Raw genomic sequence first — 12653 nt, 5'->3', positions numbered from 1 at the left:
GATTTACTGAAAGGAATGAATTTCATCAGGGTCTGGCAGACCCAACCCTGATAGGGAGTTGTTTTTTTTCCCCTGCCTGGCAAGTGGTACAGTGGCTGTGGGCACAAGGCTGTCGACCAGCTTTGGGCACCCTTTGCTACCAGATGTCTCTAGGGCCTGCCTCCCCACAGCCTGGGCCTCATGGAACATCATCAGCTCCACAGCTGTTTGTTCTTCAAGCCCCAGTTTGTGTTCCTTTCTCTTGAAAGGAAGGTCATTTCTTCCTCCCCAGATCTCTCCAGCATCACTTAGGGCTGGGATGGAAATGCAGAGTCCCAGGCTCCACCCCAGACCTCTGCATCTGCACCTATAGGTGTCTTGTAAATGCATGAGGGGCGGGGGTTGTCACAGTGGGGGGTGCCATGGGGAGGGATCCTTCCTGGCCTCCGTGGGCGGGACGGAGCTGGGCAGTCTGCAGTGTGCAGCATGGCCCCACAGAAGAAAGACTTGGCTCATACATCATGTGACTCTCCAAAGTGCCACCAGGAGGTCAGGAAGCTGAAAAACCTTTATTTAATTCTCTAAACCTGGAACCTAATTCCCCTTTTCCACAAAGACACAAAGTGTTGTTTACACAGTTTCAGTAGCCAGTGAATTTTCTAGGAATTCAACTTCTGTGAATTGAGGGAAGACTGTGTTTTGTTTTGTTCAGAATTTTACCTTTGTTCTTCATTTTGGAAACACATCATTGACAGGAATGCTGCTCATAGCACTTCAATCTCCAGGACAATATATCTGTATCAATATGCTCTGGTAGCTGTCCCCAGAACAGTGATTTTACATCTGATGACTTCATTTGTTTTTGGTGTAAATGTGCCTGAGCATTTATATATTGAAATGTTGTTTCATTGCAAATTGATTTTATTTCTTCATATCAGAATTAAGCAATTCATTATACAGATTTTGAGTTCGTTTTTATTATTCATGGATTCTGTTTTAAGAAAATAAAGCCATTTTAAATTATTAGAGAATATTGGGATCTGAGAGGGTTGAGAATCTCGGTGCTATGTCCTTCAGTTGGCCCTTATTACATGCTATCTAATCATCTTAGTTGTATTTTCTCCCCTACTAGATTATAAATATTCTTGAGGTAGAACTGATAGTTTATAAATGTGACATTCTAGACACCACTAGTTCAGTATAATGCACCCACTGAGCATTAAGTAACTGATCACATGATTACTTTGAGGCGAGTCCTCACCCTTCACCATATCCCTCTAATACTACTGAGTCCCTACTGTGTGCAGAGCACCAGCAGCCTGGCTACAAGAGTCATTAAGAAAGAGTTTGGCACATGGGATGAGCATAAAGCTTAACACAAAGACTTCTGAAAAAAGTGGAGGTCAGAAATGGTCCACTGGGGAAACAAACAAAATGCTATGCGGTTGTGGAGGAGGAGACAATTCCAACATGTACATATGCACGTATATAGTCTAGAGTGACAAATGTATGTATAATTCCCTTGTGTGTTTTATTTAACAGTTGACCACCACCATCTTTGCCCCATTGAATTAGAAGCTTTTTGAGAGCCATGCCCAAGTCCTCTAATTCCTTTGTATTACTGCCAAGCTTCAGTGCTGCATCAGACAAAATCCCTTCTATTTCTTGGGACAAAGTCCACAGACACACAGTCTTTTCAATCTCGTGTGATAATATGATTGTGTGTGTGTGTGTGTATGTGTGTGTAGGCTAGATTGGCCCCATGGTCAGCATCTGGATTTTAATCTGTTGATAATTTGGAAAGGTCATTTTACCACTCTGGTGGTCATTTTCCTCATCAGAAAAGATGGTTCCCAAACTTGACTGTTCCTGGGGGGATCTTTTTAAATATAGAAATCACTGGGCTCTACTCCCAACACATTGAAAAGACTTTGAATGTAGAATCCAAGTAGCTATAGATTTTTAAAGATATCAAATAATTCCAGTAAGTGACCAGGTTTTCTTTCTTTCTTTTTTGGCCACGTGGCATGCGAGATCTTAATTCCCTAACCAGAGATCCAACCCATACCACCTGCAGTGGTAGCTCAGAATCTTAACCACTGGACCACCAGGGAAGACCCTGGCCATGTTTTTTTTTTCAAACTTCAATGTGTATACAAATCACCTGGGAGACCTTAAGATGTAGATTTGATTCTTCAACTCAGGAGTGGGGCTTGGGGGCCTGCATCCTAACAAGCTCCCAGGTGACACAGATGCCGCTAGTCCATGAATCCTATTCCAGTGGCCAAGAATAAAAGACTTGTAAGTATTTTTCAGTTGAATACTCTCCATCTACATCAAGGTGGTTCAAACTGTAAAGAATCTACCTACAATGTGGGAGACCTAGAATCGATCCCTGGGTCAGGAAGACCCCCTGGAGAAGGAAATGGCTACCCACTCCAGCATTCTTACTTGGAGAATTCTTTGGACAAAGGAGCCTGGAGGGCTACAGTCCATAGGGTTGAAAAAAGTTGGACATGACTGAGCGACTAACACTTTCACTTCACTTTCAATGTTATACAACAGGATACTTCATCCTCTGGGTTCTAACACCTGATGATTTGATGTGGACCTGATGTAATAAAAATAGAAATAAAGTGCACTATAAATAATGTGCACTTTAAGTAATGTGCTTGAATCATCCCCAAACCATCCCCACCCTACCCCCAGTCTGGGGAAAAATTGTCCGCCACGAAACCAGCCCCTGGTGCCATAAAGATTGGGGTCCACCATTAAAAATCATCTTTTTAGTCCATGTTTTAGTGTAAGATGACCTAGCCAAGTTAAATCATCATGGTAGAGTATGGAATCATTTCCTTCATTTATAAATTTTAAGTGATACTTTGAAGTAATCTCTGGAGGATTTTTTTCCTCTTAAGTTAGCATACCACAGTACAGCATTGAAAGAGTTTTCAAAAATCCTCAGACTAGAAACAATTTTTCAACCAATCAGCAGACTCTGAACTGACCTTCTGTGGCACATGGAGCTCAAAGTCGGTGTGATCTGAATGTCATAGAAGGTGCTCTCTCTTCCCGAAACCTCCCATGGGCTAGCATATGCCTGAAGTTCCTTTAACAGAGGACAGAGTCTCTCACTCACTCTGCAATTAGCGAGGAGGCTTAAAATATCCCTGAGGAGGGTAAAGCACTGACTTTGCATCTTAGCAGAATAAAGAAATGATGCAGGAGATTTTTCAGGGAAAGAGGTTTTCACAGGAAAGAGTTGGATTGGGGGAGGTAGGCTGGAGCAGAGAGTGGAAAAGGTGTATCAGAAAGGGAAGCCAGGGGCCTGAAGTATGCTTGACCTTCTTCATAATTTTGTCAACAGGAAACTGAACTAAGGGTTTTCAGAAAACAGCAGCAAGCCAGGAGAGCCACCACATTCTTAGGGGAGGCAGCGGAAGCAGGGTGGAGAGTGGTCTCCTCCTAAGGAACAGATATCCCGCCTAGTTCCTTTGTTCATCTCCTGCATTCCCATGAGAAGTTCTCAGGCATCCTTCTGCTGAGTTCAGTTCAATCACTCAGTCATGTCTGACTCTTTCTGACCCCACAGACTGCAGCACGCTAAGCTTCCCTGTCCATCACCAACTCCCGGAGCTTGCTCAAACTCATGTTGTCTTTCTGCTACAGTCATCTCTCTGCTACATGCTACAAACTCATGTCATCTTTCTGCTTCAGTCCAGCAAACAAGCAGAGGAGTGCATCCCAGGAGGAGAAGGGTCAGGATGAGGAACATTCATGGGGTCTGAACTGACCAAGTGGGTTGCGGGAGGGAGAGGGTCCACAGGAGAACTGAGGTGGCCACTAGGAAGAGGAAGGTGGATGTGACCTAGAAGAGAAGGGGCCCCATAAAGCCAGATTTGCCTCCAACACTGCATAGTCTCAGACTCAAGTACTTGGCAACACAACCTATTCCCAATCTCCTGCAACTGATCTTGAGGTCATGACTGCCAGTTTAAGACATGTAAACAAGGCCAAGGAAATTGACCTTTCTTCCGGTAATTAAGACACTCAGTCACTCCTACATACTTGTGACACTCAAGGACACCCACTCTCAAGGAATCAGTGAGGCAGCTGGAAGATCTTTGAGTCTGGCTGGTGCCCAGGCTGGATTTGCCTCTGTGCATAGTGGCCAAGCACCTAAGAGCTGGAACCATCTCTAAGAGCAGGAGACAGACTCAGCACCTGATAGGCTGTTAAGCTGTGAAGAGCTTGCTCCAGCCACCTCCTTCTCAAGAAGTATTCTTTTAATTACCTTTCTCGAAAAGGAAGGGAGCTAAAGAGAAGCATACAGATCACATGGGCTATTGAGGTGGAGAGGAAAGGCATTCTAGATTCAAACGATAGCTCTACATCTATAAACCACATGATTCACTGAATAACAACTGACACGTGGACACTCAATTCAACTAAAACGATGGGAGAGAAATTGTCCAGGGAAGCCTGTAGGAGCATGGCCTGACTGAGCAGGGCCATCCAAGCCTGCCACAGAGAGATGAGTGCAGGGTCACTGGTTCTTGCTGACTCATGGCAAATGGACAGAGTCTCTTCTCAGGGCCCCCGGGATGCAGGTTGCCCACCACAACTCCAGAATGAAGTCCATTTTTGAAGGACTGAAAAGAGAAGGATAAGAGAGGAGTGTTACCTTCACTAACATTAGAAGTCCCCTTAAAATCCTCCTATACTGTTCTTTGAATGTAAATTGGTACAGCCACTATGGAGAACAGTATGGAGGTTCCTTAAAAAAATTAAAATAGAGCTACCATCTGTTCCAGCAGTTCCACTCCTGGGTATATATCCAGAGAAAACCACAATTTGAAAAGATAATGCAACCCAGGAATTTCCTGGAGGTCCAGTGATTAGGACTCAGAGAGTTCACTGCCATAGGCCTATGTTCAAATCCTGGTCATGGAACTAAGATTCTGCAGCTGTGAAGCCACCAAGAAAAAAAATATATGCACCCCAAAGTTCACTGCAGCACTATTTACTATAGGTAAGATACTGAAGCAACCTTAATGTCCACTGACAGAGGAATGGATGAAGAAGACGTGATACAGATATATAATGGAATACTACTCAATCATAAAAAGAACAAAATAATGGCACTTGCAGCAACATGGATGGACTAGAGGTTATCCCACTAAGTGAAGGAAGTCAGAGCAAAACAAATATCATATTAAATCATTAGTAGAATATATAATAGATACTCTACATTATATCATATGTGCTTAGTCGCTCAGTCGTGTCTGACTCTTTGCGATCCCATGGACCATAGCCTGGCAGGCTCCTCTGTCCATGGGGATTCTCCAGGCAAGAATTCTGGAGTGGGTTGCCATGCCCTCCTTCAAGGGCATCTTCCCAATCCGGGGATTGAACTCAGGTCTCCCACGTTGCAAGTAGATTCTTTACCACCTGAGCCATGTGTAGAATCTAATTTTTTTAAAATGATATAAAAGAATTTATTTACAAAACAGAAACATACTCACAGTTTTCAAAAACAAACTTACGGTTACCAAAGGAGAAACATGGAGGGGGGAGAATAAATTAGGAGTTAAGGATTAACACACACACTACTATATATAAAATAGATAACCAACAAGGACCTACTGCATAGCACAGGGAACTCTACTAAAAATTCTGCAATAACCAATATGGGAAAAGAATCTGGAAAAGAATGAATATATGTATAGCTGAATTACTATGCTATATACCTGAAACTAACACAACATTTTAAATCAACTATACTCTAATAAATTTTTTTAATAAGAAGTCACCTTACCCAATGAGACCAAAACCCAAGGTAACCTAAGGATTTTGACACTAGAATGGATGGATTTTTAGATCATTTAATTCACACTCATCATTTTATAGGTAGGAAAACTGAGGCCCAGCAAGAGAAAGAGGTTTGTACAAGTTCACAGGTAAATTCTTGGCAGTGCAGAGTCTAGAATCCGGCTGTCTCGGACCCACTCTCCTCCCTTCCTCCAAGTGCCTCCCCAGAGAATGCAGTGGCTCTCCTGGCTTGTTACAGTTTCCTGAAAAATCTGTGTTATTAGAAATCATACTCCCCGACCCTAATTTCCTCAGCCCTCTAGGTGGGGCTGGATGAGGCTCCCATCCACGCTATCCCAGCTCCAAACTTGAAGACTGGTGGGAAGAGGGTTCTTGCCAAAGGACCACTATAGACTCAAAGAGACAAACCTTAGCTTCATGAACTTACACCACCTCCTTGAGAACTCCACTTCCAAGTTTAGGGGGAGAATTGAAAGCTCTTACTGGACCCAACTGGTGGGCTGGACCCAACTGGTGGGCCACACCCCACAGGTCTGCAAGCCTTGTAGTTGCCCAGCCCAGAGACAACAACAGAGACATCAGCAAAAGGTCCTGGAGCAACCTCCCACCATAGATGGCAGCCAGAGAAGAAGCAGCAAGGGAGAGGAGGCGGCTACCATCAATAGGTGGAATTGATGTCAGGTTGGCTCATCAGTTACCCAGGAAACCAGTGGCAGGGGCAGGGGCAAGCACATAGGCAGTTACGTATGAAGCCTTCTAAATAAGAGGATTGGATAGTTATGTGAGTAAAGCAGGGACTGGTCCAGCAGGGGATGAACAAAGAGCGAGAGAACAGCCATTTTGAATGGTCTGATCATAAACCAACTAATTCAGCACATGCTAAGACCAGCATGGGCGTGAGTCGGTACAAGGACGACTCTGGAGCCACGACTGGTTCTACATCCTGTAGTTATGATTCCACCATAGAAAATATCAGTAGCCTCCCATGGTTGGACACAAGCAGGGGCTGTACGTCCCCCACCCAACAAGTTTGCTGCCAAGTGGAGCTGTTGCAATAAATATAAGTCTCAACTCAACAAATTCCGTCAAATGCAGGGACATTTGATACACAGCAGACAAAATTAATTAAAAATTATCTCATTGGTAGTTGAGAAGACATGTCTCTCTTTTCTTCCTGCATCTCTACCACCACCCACCCTCCAAAAAGTCAACAGAAACACACAGGCAAGAGGGCTTGCTGTTCTCAACACCGTCCTTAAAGAGTGCCTTCCTCAGGCATCCTGTCCATACAGGGTGATGTGTTCCAGGGACCCAGGAATGTGTCTACCTAGAGCTCATACCTCACCTTCTAGGCCAAGTACCCAGAGACCTCCCTGCCCAAGGGTCCTGAACTCACCTCCACAGCCTACACAGGCCTCTCCCAGGACTCTGAGTTCTGAGGATAGACTGACCCATGGCTGAGCTCACACCTAGACCTGAGGAATGGACAGAGGACAGCTCTTCACAGAGAACTGGGGAGTCCTCAACATGCGAGACAGAGTTGAGTGTGGGCTGAGAAGGGGGAGCCAAGGGGAGCAAGTGAAACCCTGATGGGTCTGAGGATTCTATATTCAGTCTGGGCATTCTGAGTCCCTCTGATGTAGTTTTCAAGGCAAGAGGACAGAATATATTCTCTAGTATAGGTTTTAGGTTAGTTTTACAGCTTTAAAATTATATTTCAGTTCAGTTCAGTTCAGTTACTCAGTTGTGTCCGACTCTTTGCAACCCCATGAATCACAGCATGCTAGGCCTCCCTGTCCATTACCAACTCCCAGAGTTTACCCAAACTCATGTCCATCGAGTCGATGATGCCATCCAGCCATCTCATCCTCTGTCGTCCCCTTCTCTTCCTGCCCCCAATCCCTCCAAGCATCAGAGTCTTTTCCAATGAGTCAACTCTTCGCATGAGGTGGCTAAAGTATTGGAGTTTCAGCTTCAGCATCAGTCCTTCCAATGAACACCCAGGGCTGATCTCATTTAGAATGGACTGGCTGGATCTCCTTGCAGTCCAAGGGATTCTCAAGAGTCTTCTCCAACACCACAGTTCAAAAGCATCAATTCTTCGGTGCTCAGCTTTCTTCACAGTCCAACTCTCATATCCATACATGACCACTGGAAAAACCATAGCCTTGACTAGACGAAACTTTGTTGGCAACGTAATGTCTCTGCTTTTCAATATGCTATCTAGATTGGTTATAACTTTCCTTCAAGGAGTAAGCGTCTTTTAATTTCATGGCTGCAGTCACCATCTGCAGTGATTTTGGAGCCCCCAAAAATAAAGTCTGCTACTGTTTCCACTGTTTCCCCATCTATTTCCCATGAAGTGATGGGACTGGATGCCATGATCTTAGTTTTCTGAATGTTGAGCTTTAAGCCAACTTTTTCACTCTCCTCTTTCACTTTCATCAAGAGGCTTTTGAGTTCCTCTTCACTTTCTGCCATAAGGGTGGTGTCATCTGCATATCTGAGGTTATTCATATTTCCCCTGGCAATCTTGATTCCAGCTTGTGCTTCTTCCAGCCCAGTGTTTTTCATGATGTACTCTGCATAGAAGTTAAATAAGCAGGGTGACAATATGCAGCCTTGATGTACTCCTTTTCCTATTTGGAACCAGTCTGTTGTTCCATGTCCAGTCCTAACTGTTGCTTCCTGACCTGCATACAGATTTCTCAAGAGGCAGGTCAGGTGGTGTGGTATTCCCATCTCTTTCAGAATTTTCCACAGTTTATTGTGATCCACACAGTCAAAGGCTTTGGCATAGTCAATAAAGCAGAATTTGGACATGTGCAATTGGACACATGGTATATGGATCTCCACTTGTACTCTTGTCCCGTTCTTCAAACCTCTGTTGGAGGCAGACTTTTTGAAGTGAACACAAAGACTGGGCTCCTCTGGTTAATGGGTGGGGTTGGGGGAGGTTGACAGCCATCCTATCCCTGGAGACACCACAGCAGTGGGCTCCAACCCCTGGCCCTACATGAGGACATAATAGTGAGCTTGCTGATTTAAAAATTTTTTTATTTATTATTTTATTTCCGGCTGTACTGGGTCTTTGCTGCTGCATGGGCTTTTCTCTAGATGCATCAAGCGGGGGCTCCTCTGCAGTTGCTGTGCGCTGGCTTCTCTTTGCATTGGCTTCTCTTGTTGTGGAGCACGGGCTCAGCAGTTGCAGTTCCTGGGCTCTAGAGCACAGACTCAATAGTTGTGGTGCAAGGACTTAGCTGCCCTGCGGCATGTGGGATCTTCCCATATCAGGGATCAAACCCTTGTCCCTGCATTGGCAGGCAAATTCATCACCACTGAACCATCAGCGAACCTGGGGCTTGGTGATTTTTAACCCTTATTCACACAAGGCGATTAGTCTTGTTATTGTATAAACACATATCCCAAACACATACCGAAAAATCTGTGGGTCCTACTAAATCAAAAATTACTTCTAACATTTTTATGCAAATAATGCAACCTAAATTGTTGACAGAGACCAGAATTGACTTGCTTATTTTATCTACTAATTAGCCCACCCTGCCTGGAGAAGGAAATAGCAACCCACGCCAGTGTTCTGGCCTGGAGAATCCCATGGACAGAGGAGCCTGGCTACAGTGGATGGGGTTGCAGAGAGTTGGACATGCCTGAGTAACTGAGCGCACACACACCAAGAGTGAAAGGATTAGGATTTACTTGTTCACGTACATATCACATTACTCATGCCAGGGTATTTAAAAATGAATACAGGTGCCTCACAACAGCCAGCCTCCCAGGGTCCCCTTCGTTCCTCAGCTGGACATACCTAGGATGGTGCTGTGGGTCACAGCCCCCGGGGTGAGGAGTGGACCGGCCCTAGGAGCCCAAGACTAAGGGGCCCCCTGGTTTTTCCCCCCTGGAAGAGCCATGTCAGTCTCCAGAGGTGATTTATATCACTGTACCAGGCAACAGTTCTGCCACTCAACAAGCCACATGCCCCAGGTCTATCTCCAGGACTGGATAAAATATTCTCCCATATAGTCTCTCTTTTTTCCAATGCCAGTGCTCCATGTTAAGCAACTTCCCTTTATCTACACTTATTTTACAGGAACCTAAGAATTTTCTATTTACATCCATTTAGGGATTTATGTGGAGAAGGCAATGGCACCCCAGTCCAGTACTCCTGCCTGGAAAATCCCATGGGCGGAGGAGCCTGGAAGGCTGAAGTCCATGGGGTCGCTGAGGGTCGGGCACGACTGAGCGACTTCACTTTCAGTTTTCACTTTCATGCATTGGAGAAGGAAATGGCAACCCACTCCAGTGTTCTTGCCTGGAGAATCTCAGGGACGGGGGAGCCTGGTGGGCTTCTGTCTATGGGGTCACACAGAGTCAGACACGACTGAAGTGACTTAGCAGCAGCGGCAGCAGGAGGGATTTATGGGGCTTCCCGGATGGATCAATGGTAAAGAATCTGCCTACAAGGCAGGAGACCCAGTTTTGATGCCTGGGTTGGGAATATTCCCTTGGAGGAGGGCATGGTAACCCTCTCTAGTATTCTTGCCTGAAGAATCCCATGGACAGAGGAGCCTGGTGGGCTGTGGTCCATGCGGTCACAAAGAATTGGACACAACTGAGCATGCATGTAAGCCGGGGCTTATGAGCTGGCCTGGCCAGGACCTACTACATGCTGATTTTCCTACCCTTTGCTCTGTTTACTCTTCACATAAACTTGTACTACTCTAACAATTGTTTTTCAGCATCTTCTGGACTTAAAAGAAGGCGACATTGAGCCCAAAACACAGGATCAGAGGTAAAAGCTGTGACATTTAAAAATTCCAGAGTTCTCTCCAAAATTCTGTATAAAGTCAAATAGAACCCCAGGTTAACTAACTGGGGAAAAAAAATCTATATCATTTAACAACAGACAGTAGCAGATACAAACCTTAGTCTACAGATATGTAAATATTTATTTTTCTATGCATGCTACATGCTAAGTTCCTTCAGTCATGTCCAATTCTTTGTGACCTTATAGATTATAGCCTGCTAGGCTCCTCCATCCATGGGATTCTCCAGCAAGAATACTGGAGTGGGTTGCCATTTCCTTCTTCAGGGGATATTCCCCACCCAGGGATTGAAGCTGCATTCCTATGTCTCCTGCTTTGGCAGGTATGTTCTTTACCACTAATGCCACCTGGAAAGTTCCCTTATTTTTTCTATAGTCCAACTTAATATCTATTTTGGCCCTCATCTCATGAGAGGAGTCAAAACTTTACCAATCTGAGGTTATGTCTTTGTTCTAGGGCACACATGGCTATATTATGGTGGGGTGGGGGGAGGATTGGGGAAGACACCTAGTCTTTGTCATCTGTCCACATGTGCATCTGCTGAGACCATCATCATCTCATTTGACCTTGACCATCGTCCATGCAGATGGCAGCTGAGCTGCCCTCACTCCTACCCACTAAACCCTTTCAAAGCAGCCACTCTTCTCAGCCCCTCCCAGCAGCATGGGGGTAATTCCCTTGCTCTCAATCCATGCTGTGGCATGGGGAAGTTTGTGGGGCTGTTTCACAGCCCTGTCTGCCAAGACAGGTCCCAGATCCACTTCTTTAGGGTCTTGCCACTTTACTAGGGCTCCATCCTAGAAGTAAGGGGCAGGTTCCTCTTTCCAGTCTCACAACCTAATTGGTGGTTCTATCCTAGGGTTCCATTTCCAGCCACCTGGGACACACAACCCTGCCTTCAAGAATCCCTTAATGACTATACAGCTCTTGCTTTCCCTCTGCACCCCTTTATCCCCCAAATTCCCCAGAGACTGGAGACAGGGACCTTCAAGTGAGGCATCACATCTTCTCCCAAATCTCTGGTGGATGTCAGAGTCCTTCCTTCACACAGGGGCTTAGATTTGAGAAACTCAAAAGCCAGCAAAACAGGCACCTATATGCCTGTTATCTGTTGAGTTTCCATCACTGAGGTGATAAACCCACACTAACCTTGCTTGAAGGAGCAAGGAGATGAGAGGTCGGTGAGAGGTGAATAAAGAGATGTTGGGAGAAGAAAGACTACTGGTATTTCAAAATTATAGCCTAGAATAATACTAACAGATGATAGAATGGTCTTTCTAAAATACAGATATGATGATCTAACTGCTAAGTCACTTCAGTCGTGTCCGACTCTGTGTGACCCCATAGACGGAAGCCCACCAGGCTCCCCCGTCCCTGGGATTCTCCAGGCAAGAACACTAGAGTGGGTTGCCATTTCCTTCTCCAATGCATGAAAGTGAAAACTGAAAGTGAAGTCGCTCAGTCGTGCCCGACTCTTAGCGACCCCATGGACTGCAGCCTACCAGGCTCCTCTGTCCATGGGGTTTTCCAGGCTAGAGTACTGGAGTGGGGTGCCATTGCCTTCTCCGCTTCAAATCCTCCAGTGGTACCACATTGCCCACAAAGGCAGTCCAAAATCTTCACCTTCAGAGATGTGAAGGCAAGGCTCACTGAGCTATTCGCCTGGGAGATCTACCATTTGCATCAGCAGAGAAAGCAAATATTCACGTGGCCTACCTTACTACTAAAGCATCAGGTCCTGGGACCAATACTAACAATTTCCCAAACAGTTCTGAAACCTGGCTCTGACCTCTCCTTGGGCAAATATTCTGACCTAATTTTAGAAGATCCTGTTTGACTTCTTAAATCAAATATTCTTATCCTTCATGCACTATGGCTGATCTGAATCAACCAACACGAACAAGAGCAACATTTAAAAAATACCCCAAGGTCAATTTCAGTGTTGTCCTTCTCTCCTCCTTTCTCCTTGCCAGACTCTGGCTTCTCTTTTCCAAAACA

The 12653-nt window shown here is 45.2% G+C and overlaps 1 long non-coding RNA gene across 5 annotated transcripts in view; it reads right to left on the bottom strand.

Annotated features, from left to right (window-relative positions):
- The window catches only part of LOC147365893 (uncharacterized), a 185538-nt gene that overhangs the window by 17728 nt on the left and 155157 nt on the right, over positions 1–12653 (bottom strand). For 4 of the 5 annotated variants that reach the window (XR_015132989.1, XR_015132999.1, XR_015132988.1 and 1 more), the window contains one exon: positions 892–4631. The exons of the other annotated variant lie outside the window; for it this stretch is intronic. This is a non-coding gene — a long non-coding RNA (uncharacterized LOC147365893). Of the gene's footprint in view, positions 1–891; positions 4632–12653 lie in introns of those variants that run through there. 5 annotated transcript variants of the gene reach the window in all.

The sequence above is a fragment of the Bos grunniens genome, chromosome 9, assembly GCF_055505025.1.
Source record: "Bos grunniens cultivar Pamir isolate PY7600 chromosome 9, Bosgru_T2T1.0, whole genome shotgun sequence".
In the NCBI taxonomy this organism is placed as follows: Eukaryota; Metazoa; Chordata; class Mammalia; order Artiodactyla; family Bovidae; genus Bos; species Bos grunniens.
The sequence above is the reverse complement of the archived record's forward strand: the minus strand, read 5'-3'. Positions and strand labels throughout refer to the sequence as shown.